Below are 25,589 nucleotides of genomic sequence, written 5' to 3'. Positions count from 1 at the left end.
CCCGCGACAGGAAATGCCCCAAAACGCAATGTGGACACATCACATTTTTTAAACAAAACAGAGGTGTTTTTTGCAAAGTGCCTCCTGTAGATTTTGGCCTCTAGCTCAGCCGGCACATAGGGAAACCTACCAAACCTGTGCATTTTTGAAAACTAGAGACCTAGGGGAATCCAAGATGTGGTGACTTGTGGGGCTCTGACCAGGTTCTGTTACCCAGAATCCTTTGCAACCCTCAAAATGTTGCTAAAAAAACACATTTTTCTCACATTTTGGTGACAGAAAGTTCTGGAATCAGAGAGGAGCCACAAATTTCCTTCCACCCAGCATTCCCCCAAGTCTCCTGATAAAAATGATACCTCACTTGTGTGGGTAGGCCTAGCACCCGCGACAGGAAATGCCCCAAAACGCAACGTGGACACATCACATTTTTTTAAAGAAAACAGAGGTGTTTTTTGCAAAGTGCCTACCTGTAGATTTTGGCCTCTAGCTCAGCCGGCACCTAGGGAAACCTACCAAACCTATGCATTTTTTAAAACTAGAGACAGAGGGGAATCCAAGATGGGGTGACTTGTGGGGCTCTGACCAGGTTTTGTTACCAGGAATCCTTTGCAAACCTCAAAATGTTGCTAAAAAAACACATTTTCCTCACATTTTGGTGACAGAAAGTTCTGGAATCAGAGAGGAGCCACAAATTTCCTTCCACCCAGCATTCCCCCAAGTCTCCCGATAAAAATGATACCTCACTTGTGTGGGTAGGGCTAGCACCCGTGACAGGAAATGCCCCAAAACGCAACGTGGACACATCACATTTTTTTAAAGAAAACAGAGGTGTTTTTTGCAAAGTGCCTACCTGTAGATTTGGCCTCTAGCTCAGCCGGCACCTAGGGAAACCTATCAAACCTATGCATTTTTGAAAACTAGAGACAGAGGGGAATCCAAGATGGGGTGACTTGTGGGGCTCTGACCAGGTTTTGTTACCAGGAATCCTTTGCAAACCTCAAAATTTGGCTAAAAAAACACATTTTCCTCACATTCTGGTGACAGGAAGTTCTGGAATCAGAGAGGAGCCACAAATTTCCTTCCACCCAGCGTTCCCCCAAGTCTCCCGATAAAAATGATACCTCACTTGTGTGGGTAGGCCTGGCGCCCGCGACAGGAAATGCCCCAAAACGCAATGTGGACACATCACATTTTTTAAAGAAAACAGAGGTGTTTTTTGCAAAGTGCCTACCTGTAGATTTTGGCCTCTAGCTCAGCCGGCACATAGGGAAACCCACCAAACCTGTGCATTTTTGAAAACTAGAGACCTAGGGGAATCCAAGATGGGGTGACTTGTGGGGCTCTGACCAGGTTCTGTTACCCAGAATCCTTTGCAAACCTCAAAATGTTGCTAAAAAAACACATTTTCCTCACATTTTGGTGACAGAAAGTTCTGGAATCACAGAGCAGCCACAAATTTCCTTCCACCCAGCGTTCCCCCAAGCTCCCGATAAAAATGATACCTCACTTGTGTGGGTAGGCCTAGCACCCGCGACAGGAAATGCCACAAAACGCAACGTGGACACATCACATTTTTTTAAAGAAAACAGAGGTGTTTTTTGCAAAGTGCCTACCTGTAGATTTTGGCCTCTAGCTCAGCCGGCACCTAGGGAAACCTACCAAACCAATGCATTTTTTAAAACTAGAGACAGAGGGGAATCCAAGATGGGGTGACTTGTGGGGCTCTGACCAGGTTTTGTTACCAGGAATCCTTTGCAAACCTCAAAATGTGGCTAAAAAAAACACATTTTCCTCACATTCTGGTGACAGGAAGTTCTGGAATCAGAGAGGAGACACAAATTTCCTTCCACCCAGCGTTCCCCCAAGTCTCCCGATAAAAATGATACCTCACTTGTGTGGGTAGGCCTGGCGCCCGCGACAGGAAATGCCCCAAAACGCAATGTGGACACATCACATTTTTTAAACAAAACAGAGGTGTTTTTTGCAAAGTGCCTCCTGTAGATTTTGGCCTCTAGCTCAGCCGGCACATAGGGAAACCTACCAAACCTCTGCATTTTTGAACACGAGACAGAGGGGAATCCAAGATGGGGTGACTTGTGGGGCTCTGACCAGGTTTTGTTACCAGGAATCCTTTGCAAACCTCAAAATTTGGCTAAAAAAAACAAATTTTCCTCACATTCTGGTGACAGGAAGTTCTGGAATCAGAGAGGAGACACAAATTTCCTTCCACCCAGCGTTCCCCCAAGTCTCCCGATAAAAATGATACCTCACTTGTGTGGGTAGGCCTGGCGCCCGCGACAGGAAATGCCCCAAAACGCAATGTGGACACATCACATTTTTTAAACAAAACAGAGGTGTTTTTTGCAAAGTGCCTCCTGTAGATTTTGGCCTCTAGCTCAGCCGGCACATAGGGAAACCTACCAAACCTGTGCATTTTTGAAAACTAGAGACCTAGGGGAATCCAAGATGTGGTGACTTGTGGGGCTCTGACCAGGTTCTGTTACCCAGAATCCTTTGCAACCCTCAAAATGTTGCTAAAAAAACACATTTTCCTCACATTTTGGTGACAGAAAGTTCTGGAATCAGAGAGGAGCCACAAATTTCCTTCCACCCAGCATTCCCCCAAGTCTCCTGATAAAAATGATACCTCACTTGTGTGGGTAGGCCTAGCACCCGCGACAGGAAATGCCCCAAAACGCAACGTGGACACATCACATTTTTTTAAAGAAAACAGAGGTGTTTTTTGCAAAGTGCCTACCTGTAGATTTTGGCCTCTAGCTCAGCCGGCACCTAGGGAAACCTATCAAACCTATGCATTTTTGAAAACTAGAGACAGAGGGGAATCCAAGATGGGGTGACTTGTGGGGCTCTGACCAGGTTTTGTTACCAGGAATCCTTTGCAAACCTCAAAATTTGGCTAAAAAAACACATTTTCCTCACATTCTGGTGACAGGAAGTTCTGGAATCAGAGAGGAGCCACAAATTTCCTTCCACCCAGCGTTCCCCCAAGTCTCCCGATAAAAATGATACCTCACTTGTGTGGGTAGGCCTGGCGCCCGCGACAGGAAATGCCCCAAAACGCAATGTGGACACATCACATTTTTGAAAGAAAACAGAGGTGTTTTTTGCAAAGTGCCTACCTGTAGATTTTGGCCTCTAGCTCAGCCGGCACATAGGGAAACCTACCAAACCTGTGCATTTTTGAAAACTAGAGACCTAGGGGAATCCAAGATGGGGTGACTTGTGGGGCTCTGACCAGGTTCTGTTACCCAGAATCCTTTGCAAACCTCAAAATGTTGCTAAAAAAACACATTTTCCTCACATTTTGGTGACAGAAAGTTCTGGAATCACAGAGCAGCCACAAATTTCCTTCCACCCAGCGTTCCCCCAAGCTCCCGATAAAAATGATACCTCACTTGTGTGGGTAGGCCTAGCACCCGCAACAGGAAATGCCACAAAACGCAACGTGGACACATCACATTTTTTTAAAGAAAACAGAGGTGTTTTTTGCAAAGTGCCTACCTGTAGATTTTGGCCTCTAGCTCAGCCGGCATCTAGGGAAACCAACCAAACCTATGCATTTTTGAAAACTAGAGACAGAGGGGAATCCAAGATGGGGTGACTTGTGGGGCTGTGACCAGGTTCTGTTACCCAGAATCCTTTGCAAACCTCAAAATTTGGCTAAAAAAACACATTTTCCTCACATTTTGGTGACAGAAAGTTCTGGAATCAGAGAGGAGCCACAAATTTCCTTCCACCCAGCGTTTCCCCAAGTCTCCCAATAAAAATTATACCTCACTTGTGTGGGTAGGACTAGCGCCCACGAAAGGAAATGGCCCAAAACACAACGTGGACACATCACATTTTTTCATAGAAAACAGTGCCTACCTGTTGATTTTGGCCTGTAGCTCAGCCGGCACCTGGGGAAACCTACCAAACCAGCGCATTTTTGAAAACTAGAGATCTAGGGGAATCCAAGATGGGGTGACTTGTGGGGCTCTGACCAGCTTCTGTTACCCAGAATCCTTTGCAAACCTCAAAATGTGGCTAAAAAAACACATTTTCCTCACATTTTGGTGAAAGAAAGTTCTGGAATCAGAGAGGAGACACAAATTTCCTTCCACCCAGCGTTCCCCCAAGTCTCCCGATAAAAATGATACCTCACTTGTGTGGGTAGGCCTAGCGCCCACGACAGTAAATGCCCCAAAACACAACGTGGACACGTCACATTTTTTTAAAGAAAACAGAGGTGTTTTTTGCAAAGTGTCTACCTGTAGATTTTGGCCTCTAGCTCAGCCGGCACCTAGGGAAACCTACCAAACCTGTGCATTTTTTAAAACTAGAGACCTAGGGGAATGCAATATGGGGTGACTTGTGGGGCTCTGACCAGGTTCTGTTACCCAGAATCCTTTGCAAACATCAAAATGTTGCTAAAAAAACACATTTTCCTCACATTTTGGTGACAGAAAGTTCTGGAATCAGAGAGGAGCCACAAATTTCCTTCCACCCAGCGTTCCCCCAAGTCTCCCGATAAAAATGATACCTCACTTGTGTGGGTAGGCCTAGCACCCGCGACAGGAAATGCCCCAAAACGCAACGTGGACACATCACATTTTTTTAAAGAAAACAGAGGTGTTTTTTGCAAAGTGCCTACCTGTAGATTTTGGCCTCCAGCTCAGCCGGCACCTAGGGAAACCTACCAAACCTGTGCGACCCTAGAGACCTAGGGGAATGCAATATGGGGTGACTTGTGGGGGTCTGACCAGGTTCTGTTACCCAGAATCCTTTGCAAACCTCAAAATTTGGCTAAAAAAACATGTTTTCCTCACATTTCGGTGACAGAAAGTTCTGGAATCTGAGGAGAGCCACAAATTTCCTTCCACCCAGCGTTCCCCCAAGTCTCCCGATAAAAATGATACCTCACTTGTGTGTGTAGGCCTAGCGCCCGTGACAGTAAATGCCCCAAAACACAACGTGGACACATCACATTTTTAAAAAGAAAACAGAGGTGTTTTTTGCAAAGTGCCTACCTGTAGATTTTGGCCTCTAGCTCAGCCGGCACCTAGGGAAACCTACCAAACCTGTGCATTTTTGAAAACTAGAGACCTAGGGGAATGCAATATGGGGTGACTTGTGGGGCTCTGACCAGGTTCTGTTACCCAGAATCCTTTGCAAACCTCAAAATGTTGCTAAAAAAACAAATTTTCCTTACATTTTGGTGACAGAAAGTTCTGGAATCAGAGAGGAGCCACAAATTTCCTTCCACCCAGCGTTCCCCCAAGTCTCCCGATAAAAATAATACCTCACTTGTGTGGGTAGGCCTAGCACCCGCGACAGGAAATGCCCCAAAACGCAACGTGGACACATCACATATTTTTAAAGAAAACAGAGTTGTTTTTTGCAAAGTGCCTACCTGTAGATTTTGGCCTCTAGCTCAGCCGGCACCTAGGGAAACCTACCAAACCTATGCATTTTTGAAAACTAGAGACAGAGAGGAATCCAAGATGAGGTGACTTGTGGTGCTCTGACCAGGTTTTGTTACCAGGAATCCTTTGCAAACCTCAAAATGTTGCTAACAAAACACATTTTCATCACATTTTGGTGACAGGAAGTTCTGGAATCAGAGAGGAGACACAAATTTCCTTCCACCCAGCGTTCCCCCAAGTCTCCCGATAAAAATGATACCTCACTTGTGTGGGTAGGCCTGGCGCCCGCGACAGGAAATGCCCCAAAACGCAATGTGGACACATCACATTTTTTAAACAAAACAGAGGTGTTTTTTGCAAAGTGCCTCCTGTAGATTTTGGCCTCTAGCTCAGCCGGCACATAGGGAAACCTACCAAACCTGTGCATTTTTGAAAACTAGAGACCTAGGGGAATCCAAGATGCGGTGACTTGTGGGGCTCTGACCAGGTTCTGTTACCCAGAATCCTTTGCAACCCTCAAAATGTTGCTAAAAAACACATTTTCCTCACATTTTGGTGACAGAAAGTTCTGGAATCAGAGAGGAGCCACAAATTTCCTTCCACCCAGCATTCCCCCAAGTCTCCTGATAAAAATGATACCTCACTTGTGTGGGTAGGCCTAGCACCCGCGACAGGAAATGCCCCAAAACGCAACGTGGACACATCACATTTTTTTAAAGAAAACAGAGGTGTTTTTTGCAAAGTGCCTACCTGTAGATTTTGGCCTCTAGCTCAGCCGGCACCTAGGGAAACCTACCAAACCTATGCATTTTTTAAAACTAGAGACAGAGGGGAATCCAAGATGGGGTGACTTGTGGGGCTCTGACCAGGTTCTGTTACCAGGAATCCTTTGCAAACCTCAAAATGTTGCTAAAAAAACACATTTTCCTCACATTTTGGTGACAGAAAGTTCTGGAATCAGAGAGGAGCCCCAAATTTCCTTCCACCCAGCGTTCCCCCAAGTCTCCAGATAAAAATGATACCTCACTTGTGTGGGTAGGCCTAGCACCCGCGACAGGAAATGCCCCAAAACGCAACGTGGACACATCCCATTTTTTTAAAGAAAACAGAGGTGTTTTTTGCAAAGTGCCTACCTGTAGATTTTGGCCTCTAGCTCAACCGGCACCTAGGGAAACCTATCAAACCTATGCATTTTTGAAAACTAGAGAGAGGGGAATCCAAGATGGGGTGACTTGTGGGGCTCTGACCAGGTTTTGTTACCAGGAATCATTTGCAAACCTCAAAATTTGGCTAAAAAAAACACATTTTCCTCACATTCTGGTGACAGGAAGTTCTGGAATCAGAGAGGAGACACAAATTTCCTTCCACCCAGCGTTCCCCCAAGTCTCCCGATAAAAATGATACCTCACTTGTGTGAGTAGGCCTGGCGCCCGCGACAGGAAATGCCCCAAAACGCAATGTGGACACATCACATTTTTTAAACAAAACAGAGGTGTTTTTTGCAAAGTGCCTCCTGTAGATTTTGGCCTCTAGCTCAGCCGGCACATAGGGAAACCTACCAAACCTGTGCATTTTTGAAAACTAGAGACCTAGGGGAATCCAAGATGCGGTGACTTGTGGGGCTCTGACCAGGTTCTGTTACCCAGAATCCTTTGCAACCCTCAAAATGTTGCTAAAAAACACATTTTCCTCACATTTTGGTGACAGAAAGTTCTGGAATCAGAGAGGAGCCACAAATTTCCTTCCACCCAGCATTCCCCCAAGTCTCCTGATAAAAATGATACCTCACTTGTGTGGGTAGGCCTAGCACCCGCGACAGGAAATGCCCCAAAACGCAACGTGGACACATCACATTTTTTTAAAGAAAACAGGGGTGTTTTTTGCAAAGTGCCTACCTGTAGATTTTGGCCTCTAGCTCAGCCGGCACCTAGGGAAACCTACCAAACCTATGCATTTTTTAAAACTAGAGACAGAGGGGAATCCAAGATGGGGTGACTTGTGGGGCTCTGACCAGGTTCTGTTACCAGGAATCCTTTGCAAACCTCAAAATGTTGCTAAAAAAACACATTTTCCTCACATTTTGGTGACAGAAAGTTCTGGAATCAGAGAGGAGCCACAAATTTCCTTCCACCCAGCATTCCCCCAAGTCTCCCGATAAAAATGATACCTCACTTGTGTGGGTAGGCCTAGCACCCGCGACAGGAAATGCCCCAAAACACAACGTGGACACATCACATTTTTTTAAAGAAAACAGAGGTGTTTTTTGCAAAGTGCCTACCTGTAGATTTGGCCTCTAGCTCAGCCGGCACCTAGGGAAACCTATCAAACCTATGCATTTTTGAAAACTAGAGACAGAGGGGAATCCAAGATGGGGTGACTTGTGGGGCTCTGACCAGGTTTTGTTACCAGGAATCCTTTGCAAACCTCAAAATTTGGCTAAAAAAACACATTTTCCTCACATTCTGGTGACAGGAAGTTCTGGAATCAGAGAGGAGCCACAAATTTCCTTCCACCCAGCGTTCCCCCAAGTCTCCCGATAAAAATGATACCTCACTTGTGTGGGTAGGCCTGGCGCCCGCGACAGGAAATGCCCCAAAACGCAATGTGGACACATCACATTTTTGAAAGAAAACAGAGGTGTTTTTTGCAAAGTGCCTACCTGTAGATTTTGGCCTCTAGCTCAGCCGGCACATAGGGAAACCTACCAAACCTGTGCATTTTTGAAAACTAGAGACCTAGGGGAATCCAAGATGGGGTGACTTGTGGGGCTCTGACCAGGTTCTGTTACCCAGAATCCTTTGCAAACCTCAAAATGTTGCTAAAAAAACACATTTTCCTCACATTTTGGTGACAGAAAGTTCTGGAATCACAGAGCAGCCACAAATTTCCTTCCACCCAGCGTTCCCCCAAGCTCCCGATAAAAATGATACCTCACTTGTGTGGGTAGGCCTAGCACCCGCGACAGGAAATGCCACAAAACGCAACGTGGACACATCACATTTTTTGAAAGAAAACAAAGGTGTTTTTTGCAAAGTGCCTACCTGTAGATTTTGGCCTCTAGCTCAGCCGGCATCTAGGGAAACCTACCAAACCTATGCATTTTTGAAAACTAGAGACAGAGGGGAATCCAAGATGGGGTGACTTGTGGGGCTGTGACCAGGTTCTGTTACCCAGAATCCTTTGCAAACCTCAAAATTTGGCTAAAAAAACACATTTTCCTCACATTTTGGTGACAGAAAGTTCTGGAATCAGAGAGGAGCCACAAATTTCCTTCCACCCAGAGTTCCCCCAAGTCTCCCAATAAAAATTATACCTCACTTGTGTGGGTAGGACTAGCGCCCACGAAAGGAAATGGCCCAAAACACAACGTGGACACATCACATTTTTTCATAGAAAACAGTGCCTACCTGTTGATTTTGGCCTGTAGCTCAGCCGGCACCTGGGGAAACCTACCAAACCAGCGCATTTTTTAAAACTAGAGATCTAGGGGAATCCAAGATGGGGTGACTTGTGGGGCTCTGACCAGGTTCTGTTACCCAGAATCCTTTGCAAACCTCAAAATGTGGCTAAAAAAACACATGTTCCTCACATTTTGGTGAAAGAAAGTTCTGGAATCAGAGAGGAGACACAAATTTCCTTCCACCCAGCGTTCCCCCAAGTCTCCCGATAAAAATGATACCTCACTTGTGTGGGTAGGCCTAGCGCCCGCGACAGTAAATGCCCCAAAACACAACGTGGACACGTCACATTTTTTTAAAGAAAACAGAGGTGTTTTTTGCAAAGTGCCTACCTGTAGATTTTGGCCTCTAGCTCAGCCGGCACCTAGGGAAACCTACCAAACCTGTGCATTTTTGAAAACTAGAGACCTAGGGGAATGCAATATGGGGTGACTTGTGGGGCTCTGACCAGGTTCTGTTACCCAGAATCCTTTGCAAACCTCAAAATGTTGCTAAAAATCACATTTTCCTCACATTTTGGTGACAGAAAGTTCTGGAATCAGAGAGGAGCCACAAATTTCCTTCCACCCAGCGTTCCCCCAAGTCTCCCAATAAAAATTATACCTCACTTGTGTGGGTAGGCCTGGCGCCCGCGACAGGAAATGCCCCAAAACGCAATGTGGACACATCACATTTTTTAAACAAAACAGAGGTGTTTTTTGCAAAGTGCCTCCTGTAGATTTTGGCCTCTAGCTCAGCCGGCACATAGGGAAACCTACCAAACCTGTGCATTTTTGAAAACTAGAGACCTAGGGGAATCCAAGATGCGGTGACTTGTGGGGCTCTGACCAGGTTCTGTTACCCAGAATCCTTTGCAACCCTCAAAATGTTGCTAAAAAACACATTTTCCTCACATTTTGGTGACAGAAAGTTCTGGAATCAGAGAGGAGCCACAAATTTCCTTCCACCCAGCATTCCCCCAAGTCTCCTGATAAAAATGATACCTCACTTGTGTGGGTAGGCCTAGCACCCGCGACAGGAAATGCCCCAAAACGCAACGTGGACACATCACATTTTTTTAAAGAAAACAGAGGTGTTTTTTGCAAAGTGCCTACCTGTAGATTTTGGCCTCTAGCTCAGCCGGCACCTAGGGAAACCTACCAAACCTATGCATTTTTTAAAACTAGAGACAGAGGGGAATCCAAGATGGGGTGACTTGTGGGGCTCTGACCAGGTTCTGTTACCAGGAATCCTTTGCAAACCTCAAAATGTTGCTAAAAAAACACATTTTCCTCACATTTTGGTGACAGAAAGTTCTGGAATCAGAGAGGAGCCACAAATTTCCTTCCACCCAGCATTCCCCCAAGTCTCCCGATAAAAATGATACCTCACTTGTGTGGGTAGGCCTAGCACCCGCGACAGGAAATGCCCCAAAACACAACGTGGACACATCACATTTTTTTAAAGAAAACAGAGGTGTTTTTTGCAAAGTGCCTACCTGTAGATTTGGCCTCTAGCTCAGCCGGCACCTAGGGAAACCTATCAAACCTATGCATTTTTGAAAACTAGAGACAGAGGGGAATCCAAGATGGGGTGACTTGTGGGGCTCTGACCAGGTTTTGTTACCAGGAATCCTTTGCAAACCTCAAAATTTGGCTAAAAAAACACATTTTCCTCACATTCTGGTGACAGGAAGTTCTGGAATCAGAGAGGAGCCACAAATTTCCTTCCACCCAGCGTTCCCCCAAGTCTCCCGATAAAAATGATACCTCACTTGTGTGGGTAGGCCTGGCGCCCGCGACAGGAAATGCCCCAAAACGCAATGTGGACACATCACATTTTTGAAAGAAAACAGAGGTGTTTTTTGCAAAGTGCCTACCTGTAGATTTTGGCCTCTAGCTCAGCCGGCACATAGGGAAACCTACCAAACCTGTGCATTTTTGAAAACTAGAGACCTAGGGGAATCCAAGATGGGGTGACTTGTGGGGCTCTGACCAGGTTCTGTTACCCAGAATCCTTTGCAAACCTCAAAATGTTGCTAAAAAAACACATTTTCCTCACATTTTGGTGACAGAAAGTTCTGGAATCACAGAGCAGCCACAAATTTCCTTCCACCCAGCGTTCCCCCAAGCTCCCGATAAAAATGATACCTCACTTGTGTGGGTAGGCCTAGCACCCGCGACAGGAAATGCCACAAAACGCAACGTGGACACATCACATTTTTTGAAAGAAAACAAAGGTGTTTTTTGCAAAGTGCCTACCTGTAGATTTTGGCCTCTAGCTCAGCCGGCATCTAGGGAAACCTACCAAACCTATGCATTTTTGAAAACTAGAGACAGAGGGGAATCCAAGATGGGGTGACTTGTGGGGCTGTGACCAGGTTCTGTTACCCAGAATCCTTTGCAAACCTCAAAATTTGGCTAAAAAAACACATTTTCCTCACATTTTGGTGACAGAAAGTTCTGGAATCAGAGAGGAGCCACAAATTTCCTTCCACCCAGAGTTCCCCCAAGTCTCCCAATAAAAATTATACCTCACTTGTGTGGGTAGGACTAGCGCCCACGAAAGGAAATGGCCCAAAACACAACGTGGACACATCACATTTTTTCATAGAAAACAGTGCCTACCTGTTGATTTTGGCCTGTAGCTCAGCCGGCACCTGGGGAAACCTACCAAACCAGCGCATTTTTTAAAACTAGAGATCTAGGGGAATCCAAGATGGGGTGACTTGTGGGGCTCTGACCAGGTTCTGTTACCCAGAATCCTTTGCAAACCTCAAAATGTGGCTAAAAAAACACATGTTCCTCACATTTTGGTGAAAGAAAGTTCTGGAATCAGAGAGGAGACACAAATTTCCTTCCACCCAGCGTTCCCCCAAGTCTCCCGATAAAAATGATACCTCACTTGTGTGGGTAGGCCTAGCGCCCGCGACAGTAAATGCCCCAAAACACAACGTGGACACGTCACATTTTTTTAAAGAAAACAGAGGTGTTTTTTGCAAAGTGCCTACCTGTAGATTTTGGCCTCTAGCTCAGCCGGCACCTAGGGAAACCTACCAAACCTGTGCATTTTTGAAAACTAGAGACCTAGGGGAATGCAATATGGGGTGACTTGTGGGGCTCTGACCAGGTTCTGTTACCCAGAATCCTTTGCAAACCTCAAAATGTTGCTAAAAATCACATTTTCCTCACATTTTGGTGACAGAAAGTTCTGGAATCAGAGAGGAGCCACAAATTTCCTTCCACCCAGCGTTCCCCCAAGTCTCCCAATAAAAATTATACCTCACTTGTGTGGGTAGGCCTAGCACCCGCGACAGGAAATGCCCCAAAACGCAACGTGGACACATCACATTTTTTGAAAGAAAACAGAGGTGTTTTTTGCAAAGTGCCTACCTGTAGATTTTGGCCTCTAGCTCAGCCGGCACCTAGGGAAACCTACAAAACCTATGCATTTTTGAAAACTAGAGACAGAGGGGAATCCAAGATGGGGTGACTTGTGGGGCTCTGACCAGGTTTTGTTACCAGGAATCCTTTGCAAACCTCAAAATGTTGCTAACAAAACACATTTTCCTCACATTTTGGTGACAGAAAGTTCTGGAATCAGAGAGGAGCCACAAATTTCCTTCCACCCAGCATTCCCCCAAGTCTGCCGATAAAAATGATACCTCACTTGTGTGGGTAGGCCTAGCACCCGCGACAGGAAATGCCCCAAAACGCAACGTGGACACATCACATTTTTTTAAAGAAAACAGAGGTGTTTTTTGCAAAGTGCCTACCTGTAGATTTGGCTTCTATCTCAGCCGGCACCTAGGGAAACCTATCAAACCTATGCATTTTTAAAAACTAGAGACAGAGGGGAATCCAAGATGGGGTGACTTGTGGGGCTCTGACCAGGTTTTGTTACCAGGAATCCTTTGCAAACCTCAAAATTTGGCTAAAAAAACACATTTTCCTCACATTCTGGTGACAGGAAGTTCTGGAATCAGAGAGGAGAGGAGCCACAAATTTCCTTCCACCCAGCGTTCCCCCAAGTCTCCCGATAAAAATGATACCTCACTTGTGTGGGTAGGCCTGGCGCCCGCGACAGGAAATGCCCCAAAACGCAATGTGGACACATCACATTTTTGAAAGAAAACAGAGGTGTTTTTTGCAAAGTGCCTACCTGTAGATTTTGGCCTCTAGCTCAGCCGGCACATAGGGAAACCTACCAAACCTGTGCATTTTTGAAAACTAGAGACCTAGGGGAATCCAAGATGGGGTGACTTGTGGGGCTCTGACCAGGTTCTGTTACCCAGAATCCTTTGCAAACCTCAAAATGTTGCTAAAAAAACACATTTTCCTCACATTTTGGTGACAGAAAGTTCTGGAATCACAGAGGAGCCACAAATTTCCTTCCACCCAGCGTTCCCCCAAGCTCCCGATAAAAATTATACCTCACTTGTGTGGGTAGGCCTAGCACCCGCGACAGGAAATGCCACAAAACGCAACGTGGACACGTCACATTTTTTGAAAGAAAACAGAGGTGTTTTTTGCAAAGTGCCTACCTGTAGATTTTGGCCTCTAGCTCAGCCGGCACCTAGGGAAACCTACCAAACCTATGCATTTTTGAAAACTAGAGACAGAGGGGAATCCAAGATGGGGTGACTTGTGGGGCTGTGACCAGGTTCTGTTACCCAGAATCCTTTGCAAACCTCAAAATTTGGCTAAAAAAACACATTTTCCTCACATTTTGGTGACAGAAAGTTCTGGAATCAGAGAGGAGCCACAAATTTCCTTCCACCCAGCGTTCCCCAAGTCTCCCCATAAAAATTATACCTCACTTGTGTGGGTAGGACTAGCGCCCACGAAAGGAAATGGCCCAAAACACAACGTGGACACATCACATTTTTTCATAGAAAACAGTGCCTACCTGTGGATTTTGGCCTGTAGCTCAGCCGGCACCTGGGGAAACCTACCAAACCAGCGCATTTTTGAAAACTAGAGATCTAGGGGAATCCAAGATGGGGTGACTTGTGGGGCTCTGACCAGGTTCTGTTACCCAGAATCCTTTGCAAACCTCAAAATGTGGCTAAAAAAACACATTTTCCTCACATTTTGGTGACAAAAAGTTCTGGAATCCGAGAGGAGACACAAATTTGCTTCCACCCAGCGTTCCCCCAAGTCTCCCGATAAAAATGATACCTCACTTGTGTGGGTAGGCCTGGCTCCCGCGACAGGAAATGCCCCAAAACGCAATGTGGACACATCACATTTTTGAAAGAAAACAGAGGTGTTTTTTGCAAAGTGCCTACCTGTAGATTTTGGCCTCTAGCTCAGCCGGCACATAGGGAAACCTACCAAACCTGTGGATTTTTGAAAACTAGAGACCTAGGGGAATCCAAGTTGGGGTGACTTGTGGGGCTCTGACCAGGTTCTGTTACCCAGAATCCTTTGCAAACCTCAAAATGTTGCTAAAGAAACACATTTTCCTCACATTTTGGTGACAGAAAGTTCTGGAATCAGAGAGGAGCCACAAATTTCCTTCCACCCAGCGTTCCCCCAAGTCTCCTGATAAAAATGATACCTCACTTGTGTGGGTAGGCCTAGCACCCGCGACAGGAAATGCCCCAAAACGCAACGTGGACACATCACATTTTTTTAAAGAAAACAGAGGTGTTTTTTGCAAAGTGCCTACCTGTAGATTTTGGCCTCTAGCTCAGCCGGCACCTAGGGAAACCTACCAAACCTATGCATTTTTTAAAACTAGAGACAGAGGGGAATCCAAGATGGGGTGACTTGTGGGGCTCTGACCAGGTTTTGTTACCAGGAATCCTTTGCAAACCTCAAAATGTTGCTAAAAAAACACATTTTCCTCACATTTTGGTGACAGAAAGTTCTGGAATCAGAGAGGAGCCACAAATTTCCTTCCACCCAGCGTTCCCCCAAGTCTCCCGATAAAAATGATACCTCACTTGTGTGGCTAGGCCTAGCACCCGCAACAGGAAATGCCCCAAAACGCAACGTGGACACATCACATTTTTTGAAAGAAAACAGAGTTGTTTTTTGCAAAGTGCCTACCTGTAGATTTTGGCCTCCAGCTCAGCCGGCACCTAGGGAAACCTACCAAACCTGTGCGACCCTAGAGACCTAGGGGAATGCAATATGGGGTGACTTGTGGGGCTCTGACCAGGTTCTGTTACCCAGAATCCTTTGCAAACCTCAAAATTTGGCTAAAAAAACACATTTTCCTTACATTTTGGTGACAGAAAGTTCTGGAATCAGAGAGGAGCCACAAATTTCCTTCCACCCAGCGTTCCCCCAAGTCTCCCGATAAAAATTATACCTCACTTGTGTGTGTAGGCCTAGCGCCCGTGACAGTAAATGCCCCAAAACACAAAGTGGACACATCACATTTTTAAAAAGAAAACAGAGGTGTTTTTTGCAAAGTGCCTACCTGTAGATTTTGGCCTCTAGCTCAGCCGGCACCTAGGGAAACCTACCAAACCTGTGCATTTTTGAAAACTAGAGACCTAGGGGAATGCAATATGGGGTGACTTGTGGGGCTCTGACCAGGTTCTGTTACCCAGAATCCTTTGCAAACCTCAAAATGTTGCTAAAAAAACAAATTTTCCTTACATTTTGGTGACAGAAAGTTCTGGAATCAGAGAGGAGCCACAAATTTCCTTCCACCCAGAGTTCCCCCAAGTCTCCCAATAAAAATTATACCTCACTTGTGTGGGTAGGACTAGCGCCCACAAAAGGAAATGGCCCAAAACACAACGTGGACACATCACATTTTTTCATAGAAAACAGTGCCTACCTGTTGATTTTGGCCTGTAGCTCAGCCGGCACCTGGGGAAACCTACGAAACCAGCGCATTTTTTAAAACTAGAGATCTAGGGGAATCCAAGATGGGGTGACTTGTGGGGCTCTGACCAGGTTCTGTTACCCAGAATCCTTTGCAAACCTCAAAATGTGGCTAAAAAAACACATTTTCCTCACATTTTGGTGAAAGAAAGTTCTGGAATCAGAGAGGAGACACAAATTTCCTTCCACCCAGCGTTCCCCCAAGTCTCCCGATAAAAATGATACCTCACTTGTGTGGGTAGGCCTAGCGCCCGCGACAGTAAATGCCCCAAAACACAACGTGGACACGTCACATTTTTTTAAAGAAAACAGAGGTGTTTTTTGCAAAGTGCCTACCTGTAGATTTTGGCCTCTAGCTCAGCCGGCACCTAGGGAAACCTACCAAACCTGTGCATTTTTGAAAACTAGAGACCTAGGGGAATGCAATATGGGGTGACTTGTGGGGCTCTGACCAGGTTCTGTTACCCAGAATCCTTTGCAAATCTCAAAATGTTGCTAAAAAAACACATTTTCCTCACATTTTGGTGACAGAAAGTTCTGGAATCAGAGAGGAGCCACAAATTTCCTTCCACCCAGCGTTCCCCCAAGTCTCCCGATAAAAATGATACCTCACTTGTGTGGGTAGGCCTAGCACCCGCGACAGGAAATGCCCCAAAACGCAACGTGGACACATCACATTTTTTGAAAGAAAACAGAGGTGTTTTTTGCAAAGTGCCTACCTGTAGATTTTGGCCTCTAGCTTAGCCGGCACCTAGGGAAACCTACCAAACCTATGCATTTTTGAAAACTAGAGACAGAGGGGAATCCAAGATGGGGTGACTTGTGGGGCTATGACGAGGTTTTGTTACCAGGAATCCTTTGCAAACCTCAAAATGTTGCTAACAAAACACATTTTCCTCACATTTTGGTGACAGAAAGTTCTGGAATCAGAGAGGAGCCACAAATTTCCTTCCACCCAGCATTCCCCCAAGTCTGCCGATAAAAATGATACCTCACTTGTGTGGGTAGGCCTAGCACCCGCGACAGGAAATGCCCCAAAACGCAACGTGGACACATCAAATTTTTTTAAAGAAAACAGAGGTGTTTTTTGCAAAGTGCCTACCTGTAGATTTGGCTTCTATCTCAGCCGGCACCTAGGGAAACCTATCAAACCTATGCATTTTTGAAAACTAGAGACAGAGGGGAATCCAAGATGGGGTGACTTGTGGGGCTCTGACCAGGTTTTGTTACCAGGAATCCTTTGCAAACCTCAAAATTTGGCTAAAAAAACACATTTTCCTCACATTCTGGTGACAGGAAGTTCTGGAATCAGAGAGGAGAGGAGCCACAAATTTCCTTCCACCCAGCGTTCCCCCACGTCTCCCGATAAAAATGATACCTCACTTGTGTGGGTAGGCCTAGCGCCCGCGACAGTAAATGCCCCAAAACACAACGTGGACACGTCACATTTTTTTAAAGAAAACAGAGGTGTTTTTTGCAAAGTGCCTACCTGTAGATTTTGGCCTCTAGCTCAGCCGGCACCTAGGGAAACCTACCAAACCTGTGCATTTTTGAAAACTAGAGACCTAGGGGAATGCAATATGGGGTGACTTGTGGGGCTCTGACCAGGTTCTGTTACCCAGAATCCTTTGCAAACCTCAAAATGTTGCTAAAAAAACACATTTTCCTCACATTTTGGTGACAGAAAGTTCTGGAATCAGAGAGGAGCCACAAATTTCCTTCCACCCAGCGTTCCCCCAAGTCTCCCGATAAAAATGATACCTCACTTGTGTGGGTAGGCCTAGCACCCGCGACAGGAAATGCCCCAAAACGCAACGTGGACACATCACATTTTTTGAAAGAAAACAGAGGTGTTTTTTGCAAAGTGCCTACCTGTAGATTTTGGCCTCTAGCTTAGCCGGCACCTAGGGAAACCTACCAAACCTATGCATTTTTGAAAACTAGAGACAGAGGGGAATCCAAGATGGGGTGACTTGTGGGGCTATGACGAGGTTTTGTTACCAGGAATCCTTTGCAAACCTCAAAATGTTGCTAACAAAACACATTTTCCTCACATTTTGGTGACAGAAAGTTCTGGAATCAGAGAGGAGCCACAAATTTCCTTCCACCCAGCGTTCCCCCAAAGTCTCCAGATAAAAATGATACCTCACTTGTGTGGGTAGGCCTAGCACCCGCGACAGGAAATGCCCCAAAACGCAACGTGGACACATCAAATTTTTTTAAAGAAAACAGAGGTGTTTTTTGCAAAGTGCCTACCTGTAGATTTGGCTTCTATCTCAGCCGGCACCTAGGGAAACCTATCAAACCTATGCATTTTTGAAAACTAGAGACAGAGGGGAATCCAAGATGGGGTGACTTGTGGGGCTCTGACCAGGTTTTGTTACCAGGAATCCTTTGCAAACCTCAAAATTTGGCTAAAAAAACACATTTTCCTCACATTCTGGTGACAGGAAGTTCTGGAATCAGAGAGGAGAGGAGCCACAAATTTCCTTCCACCCAGCGTTCCCCCACGTCTCCCGATAAAAATGATACCTCACTTGTGTGGGTAGGCCTAGCGCCCGCGACAGTAAATGCCCCAAAACACAACGTGGACACGTCACATTTTTTTAAAGAAAACAGAGGTGTTTTTTGCAAAGTGCCTACCTGTAGATTTTGGCCTCTAGCTCAGCCGGCACCTAGGGAAACCTACCAAACCTGTGCATTTTTGAAAACTAGAGACCTAGGGGAATGCAATATGGGGTGACTTGTGGGGCTCTGACCAGGTTCTGTTACCCAGAATCCTTTGCAAACCTCAAAATGTTGCTAAAAAAACACATTTTCCTCACATTTTGGTGACAGAAAGTTCTGGAATCAGAGAGGAGCCACAAATTTCCTTCCACCCAGCGTTCCCCCAAGTCTCCCGATAAAAATGATACCTCACTTGTGTGGGTAGGCCTAGCACCCGCGACAGGAAATGCCCCAAAACGCAACGTGGACACATCACATTTTTTGAAAGAAAACAGAGGTGTTTTTTGCAAAGTGCCTACCTGTAGATTTTGGCCTCTAGCTTAGCCGGCACCTAGGGAAACCTACCAAACCTATGCATTTTTGAAAACTAGAGACAGAGGGGAATCCAAGATGGGGTGACTTGTGGGGCTATGACGAGGTTTTGTTACCAGGAATCCTTTGCAAACCTCAAAATGTTGCTAACAAAACACATTTTCCTCACATTTTGGTGACAGAAAGTTCTGGAATCAGAGAGGAGCCACAAATTTCCTTCCACCCAGCATTCCCCCAAGTCTGCCGATAAAAATGATACCTCACTTGTGTGGGTAGGCCTAGCACCCGCGACAGGAAATGCCCCAAAACGCAACGTGGACACATCAAATTTTTTTAAAGAAAACAGAGGTGTTTTTTGCAAAGTGCCTACCTGTAGATTTGGCTTCTATCTCAGCCGGCACCTAGGGAAACCTATCAAACCTATGCATTTTTTAAAACTAGAGACAGAGGGGAATCCAAGATGGGGTGACTTGTGGGGCTCTGACCAGGTTTTGTTACCAGGAATCCTTTGCAAACCTCAAAATTTGGCTAAAAAAACACATTTTCCTCACATTCTGGTGACAGGAAGTTCTGGAATCAGAGAGGAGAGGAGCCACAAATTTCCTTCCACCCAGCGTTCCCCCACGTCTCCCGATAAAAATCATACCTCACTTGTGTGGGTAGGCCTGGCGCCCGCGACAGGAAATGCCCCAAAACGCAATGTGGACACATCACATTTTTTAAAGAAAACAGAGGTGTTTTTTTGCAAAGTGCCTAGCTGTAGATTTTGGCCTCTAGCTCAGCCGGCACATAGGGAAACCTACCAAACCTGTGCATTTTTGAAAACTAGAGACCTAGGGGAATCCAAGATGGGGTGACTTGTGGGGCTCTGACCAGGTTCTGTTACCCAGAATCCTTTGCAAACCTCAAAATGTTGCTAAAAAAATAAATTTTCCTCACATTTTGGTGACAGAAAGTTCTGGAATCACAGAGGAGCCACAAATTTCCTTCCACCCAGCGTTCCCCCAAGCTCCCGATAAAAATGATACCTCACTTGTGTGGGTAAGCCTAGCACCCGCGACAGGAAATGCCACAAAACGCAACGTGGACACATCACATTTTTTGAAAGAAAACAGAGGTGTTTTTTGCAAAGTGCCTACCTGTAGATTTTGGCCTCTAGCTCAGCCGGCACCTAGGGAAACCTACCAAACCAGCGCATTTTTGAAAACTAGAGATCTAGGGGAATCCAAGATGGGGTGACTTGTGGGGCTCTGACCAGGTTCTGTTACCCAGAATCCTTTGCAAACCTCAAAATGTTGCTAAAGAAACACATTTTCCTCACATTTTGGTGACAGAAAGTTCTGGAATCAGAGAGGAGCCACAAATTTCCTTCCACCCAGCGTTCCCCCAAGTCTCCTGATAAAAATGATACCTCACTTGTGTGGGTAGGCCTAGCACCCGCGACAGGAAATGCCCCAAAACGCAACGTGGACACATCACATTTTTTTAAAGAAAACAGAGGTGTTTTTTGCAAAGTGCCTACCTGTAGATTTTGGCCTCTAGCTCAGCCGGCACCTAGGGAAACCTACCAAACCTATGCATTTTTTAAAACTAGAGACAGAGGGGAATCCAAGATGGGGTGACTTGTGGGGCTCTGACCAGGTTTTGTTACCAGGAATCCTTTGCAAACCTCAAAATGTTGCTAAAAAAACACATTTTCCTCACATTTTGGTGACAGAAAGTTCTGGAATCAGAGAGGAGCCACAAATTTCCTTCCACCCAGCGTTCCCCCAAGTCTCCCGATAAAAATGATACCTCACTTGTGTGGCTAGGCCTAGCACCCGCAACAGGAAATGCCCCAAAACGCAACGTGGACACATCACATTTTTTGAAAGAAAACAGAGTTGTTTTTTGCAAAGTGCCTACCTGTAGATTTTGGCCTCCAGCTCAGCCGGCACCTAGGGAAACCTACCAAACCTGTGCGACCCTAGAGACCTAGGGGAATGCAATATGGGGTGACTTGTGGGGCTCTGACCAGGTTCTGTTACCCAGAATCCTTTGCAAACCTCAAAATTTGGCTAAAAAAACACATTTTCCTTACATTTTGGTGACAGAAAGTTCTGGAATCAGAGAGGAGCCACAAATTTCCTTCCACCCAGCGTTCCCCCAAGTCTCCCGATAAAAATTATACCTCACTTGTGTGTGTAGGCCTAGCGCCCGTGACAGTAAATGCCCCAAAACACAAAGTGGACACATCACATTTTTAAAAAGAAAACAGAGGTGTTTTTTGCAAAGTGCCTACCTGTAGATTTTGGCCTCTAGCTCAGCCGGCACCTAGGGAAACCTACCAAACCTGTGCATTTTTGAAAACTAGAGACCTAGGGGAATGCAATATGGGGTGACTTGTGGGGCTCTGACCAGGTTCTGTTACCCAGAATCCTTTGCAAACCACAAAATGTTGCTAAAAAAACAAATTTTCCTTACATTTTGGTGACAGAAAGTTCTGGAATCAGAGAGGAGCCACAAATTTCCTTCCACCCAGAGTTCCCCCAAGTCTCCCAATAAAAATTATACCTCACTTGTGTGGGTAGGACTAGCGCCCACAAAAGGAAATGGCCCAAAACACAACGTGGACACATCACATTTTTTCATAGAAAACAGTGCCTACCTGTTGATTTTGGCCTGTAGCTCAGCCGGCACCTGGGGAAACCTACGAAACCAGCGCATTTTTTAAAACTAGAGATCTAGGGGAATCCAAGATGGGGTGACTTGTGGGGCTCTGACCAGGTTCTGTTACCCAGAATCCTTTGCAAACCTCAAAATGTGGCTAAAAAAACACATTTTCCTCACATTTTGGTGAAAGAAAGTTCTGGAATCAGAGAGGAGACACAAATTTCCTTCCACCCAGCGTTCCCCCAAGTCTCCTGATAAAAATGATACCTCACTTGTGTGGGTAGGCCTAGCGCCCGCGACAGTAAATGCCCCAAAACACAACGTGGACACGTCACATTTTTTTAAAGAAAACAGAGGTGTTTTTTGCAAAGTGCCTACCTGTAGATTTTGGCCTCTAGCTCAGCCGGCACCTAGGGAAACCTACCAAACCTGTGCATTTTTGAAAACTAGAGACCTAGGGGAATGCAATATGGGGTGACTTGTGGGGCTCTGACCAGGTTCTGTTACCCAGAATCCTTTGCAAACCTCAAAATGTTGCTAAAAAAACACATTTTCCTCACATTTTGGTGACAGAAAGTTCTGGAATCAGAGAGGAGCCACAAATTTCCTTCCACCCAGCGTTCCCCCAAGTCTCCCGATAAAAATGATACCTCACTTGTGTGGGTAGGCCTAGCACCCGCGACAGGAAATGCCCCAAAACGCAACGTGGACACATCACATTTTTTGAAAGAAAACAGAGGTGTTTTTTGCAAAGTGCCTACCTGTAGATTTTGGCCTCTAGCTTAGCCGGCACCTAGGGAAACCTACCAAACCTATGCATTTTTGAAAACTAGAGACAGAGGGGAATCCAAGATGGGGTGACTTGTGGGGCTATGACGAGGTTTTGTTACCAGGAATCCTTTGCAAACCTCAAAATGTTGCTAACAAAACACATTTTCCTCACATTTTGGTGACAGAAAGTTCTGGAATCAGAGAGGAGCCACAAATTTCCTTCCACCCAGCATTCCCCCAAGTCTGCCGATAAAAATGATACCTCACTTGTGTGGGTAGGCCTAGCACCCGCGACAGGAAATGCCCCAAAACGCAACGTGGACACATCAAATTTTTTTAAAGAAAACAGAGGTGTTTTTTGCAAAGTGCCTACCTGTAGATTTGGCTTCTATCTCAGCCGGCACCTAGGGAAACCTATCAAACCTATGCATTTTTGAAAACTAGAGACAGAGGGGAATCCAAGATGGGGTGACTTGTGGGGCTCTGACCAGGTTTTGTTACCAGGAATCCTTTGCAAACCTCAAAATTTGGCTAAAAAAACACATTTTCCTCACATTCTGGTGACAGGAAGTTCTGGAATCAGAGAGGAGAGGAGCCACAAATTTCCTTCCACCCAGCGTTCCCCCACGTCTCCCGATAAAAATGATACCTCACTTGTGTGGGTAGGCCTAGCGCCCGCGACAGTAAATGCCCCAAAACACAACGTGGACACGTCACATTTTTTTAAAGAAAACAGAGGTGTTTTTTGCAAAGTGCCTACCTGTAGATTTTGGCCTCTAGCTCAGCCGGCACCTAGGGAAACCTACCAAACCTGTGCATTTTTGAAAACTAGAGACCTAGGGGAATGCAATATGGGGTGACTTGTGGGGCTCTGACCAGGTTCTGTTACCCAGAATCCTTTGCAAACCTCAAAATGTTGCTAAAAAAACACATTTTCCTCACATTTTGGTGACAGAAAGTTCTGGAATCAGAGAGGAGCCACAAATTTCCTTCCACCCAGCGTTCCCCCAAGTCTCCCGATAAAAATGATACCTCACTTGTGTGGGTAGGCCTAGCACCCGCGACAGGAAATGCCCCAAAACGCAACGTGGACACATCACATTTTTTGAAAGAAAACAGAGGTGTTTTTTGCAAAGTGCCTACCTGTAGATTTTGGCCTCTAGCTTAGCCGGCACCTAGGGAAACCTACCAAACCTATGCATTTTTGAAAACTAGAGACAGAGGGGAATCCAAGATGGGGTGACTTGTGGGGCTATGACGAGGTTTTGTTACCAGGAATCCTTTGCAAACCTCAAAATGTTGCTAACAAAACACATTTTCCTCACATTTTGGTGACAGAAAGTTCTGGAATCAGAGAGGAGCCACAAATTTCCTTCCACCCAGCATTCCCCCAAGTCTGCCGATAAAAATGATACCTCACTTGTGTGGGTAGGCCTAGCACCCGCGACAGGAAATGCCCCAAAACGCAACGTGGACACATCAAATTTTTTTAAAGAAAACAGAGGTGTTTTTTGCAAAGTGCCTACCTGTAGATTTGGCTTCTATCTCAGCCGGCACCTAGGGAAACCTATCAAACCTATGCATTTTTGAAAACTAGAGACAGAGGGGAATCCAAGATGGGGTGACTTGTGGGGCTCTGACCAGGTTTTGTTACCAGGAATCCTTTGCAAACCTCAAAATTTGGCTAAAAAAACACATTTTCCTCACATTCTGGTGACAGGAAGTTCTGGAATCAGAGAGGAGAGGAGCCACAAATTTCCTTCCACCCAGCGTTCCCCCACGTCTCCCGATAAAAATCATACCTCACTTGTGTGGGTAGGCCTGGCGCCCGCGACAGGAAATGCCCCAAAACGCAATGTGGACACATCACATTTTTTAAAGAAAACAGAGGTGTTTTTTTGCAAAGTGCCTAGCTGTAGATTTTGGCCTCTAGCTCAGCCGGCACATAGGGAAACCTACCAAACCTGTGCATTTTTGAAAACTAGAGACCTAGGGGAAACCAAGATGGGGTGACTTGTGGGGCTCTGACCAGGTTCTGTTACCCAGAATCCTTTGCAAACCTCAAAATGTTGCTAAAAAAATAAATTTTCCTCACATTTTGGTGACAGAAAGTTCTGGAATCACAGAGGAGCCACAAATTTCCTTCCACCCAGCGTTCCCCCAAGCTCCCGATAAAAATGATACCTCACTTGTGTGGGTAGGCCTAGCACCCGCGACAGGAAATGCCACAAAACGCAACGTGGACACATCACATTTTTTGAAAGAAAACAGAGGTGTTTTTTGCAAAGTGCCTACCTGTAGATTTTGGCCTCTAGCTCAGCCGGCACCTAGGGAAACCTACCAAACCTATGCATTTTTGAAAACTAGAGACAGAGGGGAATCCAAGATGGGGTGACTTGTGGGGCTGTGACCAGGTTCTGTTACCCAGAATCCTTTGCAAACCTCAAAATTTGGCTAAAAAAACACATTTTCCTCACATTTTGGTGACAGAAAGTTCTGGAATCAGAGAGGAGCCACAAATTTCCTTCCACCCAGCGTTCCCCCAAGTCTCCCAATAAAAATTATACCTCACTTGTGTGGGTAGGACTAGCGCCCACGAAAGGAAATGGCCCAAAACACAACGTGGACACATCACATTTTTTCATAGAAAACAGTGCCTACCTGTGGATTTTGGCCTGTAGCTCAGCCGGCACCTGGGGAAACCTACCAAACCAGCGCATTTTTGAAAACTAGAGATCTAGGGGAATCCAAGATGGGGTGACTTGTGGGGCTCTGACCAGGTTCTGTTACCCAGAATCCTTTGCAAACCTCAAAATGTGGCTAAAAAAACACATTTTCCTCACATTTTGGTGACAGAAAGTTCTGGAATCAGAGAGGAGACACAAATTTCCTTCCACCCAGCGTTCCCCCAAGTCTCCCGATAAAAATTATACCTCACTTGTGTGGGTAGGCCTAGCGCCCGCGACAGTAAATGCCCCAAAACACAACGTGGACACATCACATTTTTTTAAAGAAAACAGAGGTGTTTTTTGCAAAGTGCCTACCTGTAGATTTTGGCCTCTAGCTCAGCCGGCACCTAGGGAAACCTACCAAACCTGTGCATTTTTAAAAACTAGAGACCTAGGGGAATGCAATATGGGGTGACTTGTGGGGCTCTGACCAGGTTCTGTTACCCAGAATCCTTTGCAAACCTCAAAATGTTGCTAAAAAAACACATTTTCCTCACATTTTGGTGACAGAAAGTTCTGGAATCAGAGAGGAGCCACAAATTTCCTTCCACCCAGCGTTCCCCCAAGTCTCCCGATAAAAATGATACCTCACTTGTGTGGGTAGGCCTAGCACCCGCGACAGGAAATGCCCCAAAACGCAACGTGGACACATCAAATTTTTTGAAAGAAAACAGAGGTGTTTTTTGCAAA

This window comes from Pleurodeles waltl, chromosome 11, assembly GCF_031143425.1.
Source record: "Pleurodeles waltl isolate 20211129_DDA chromosome 11, aPleWal1.hap1.20221129, whole genome shotgun sequence".
Lineage (NCBI taxonomy): Eukaryota > Metazoa > Chordata > Amphibia > Caudata > Salamandridae > Pleurodeles > Pleurodeles waltl.
Note: the sequence above shows the minus strand (reverse complement) of the source record.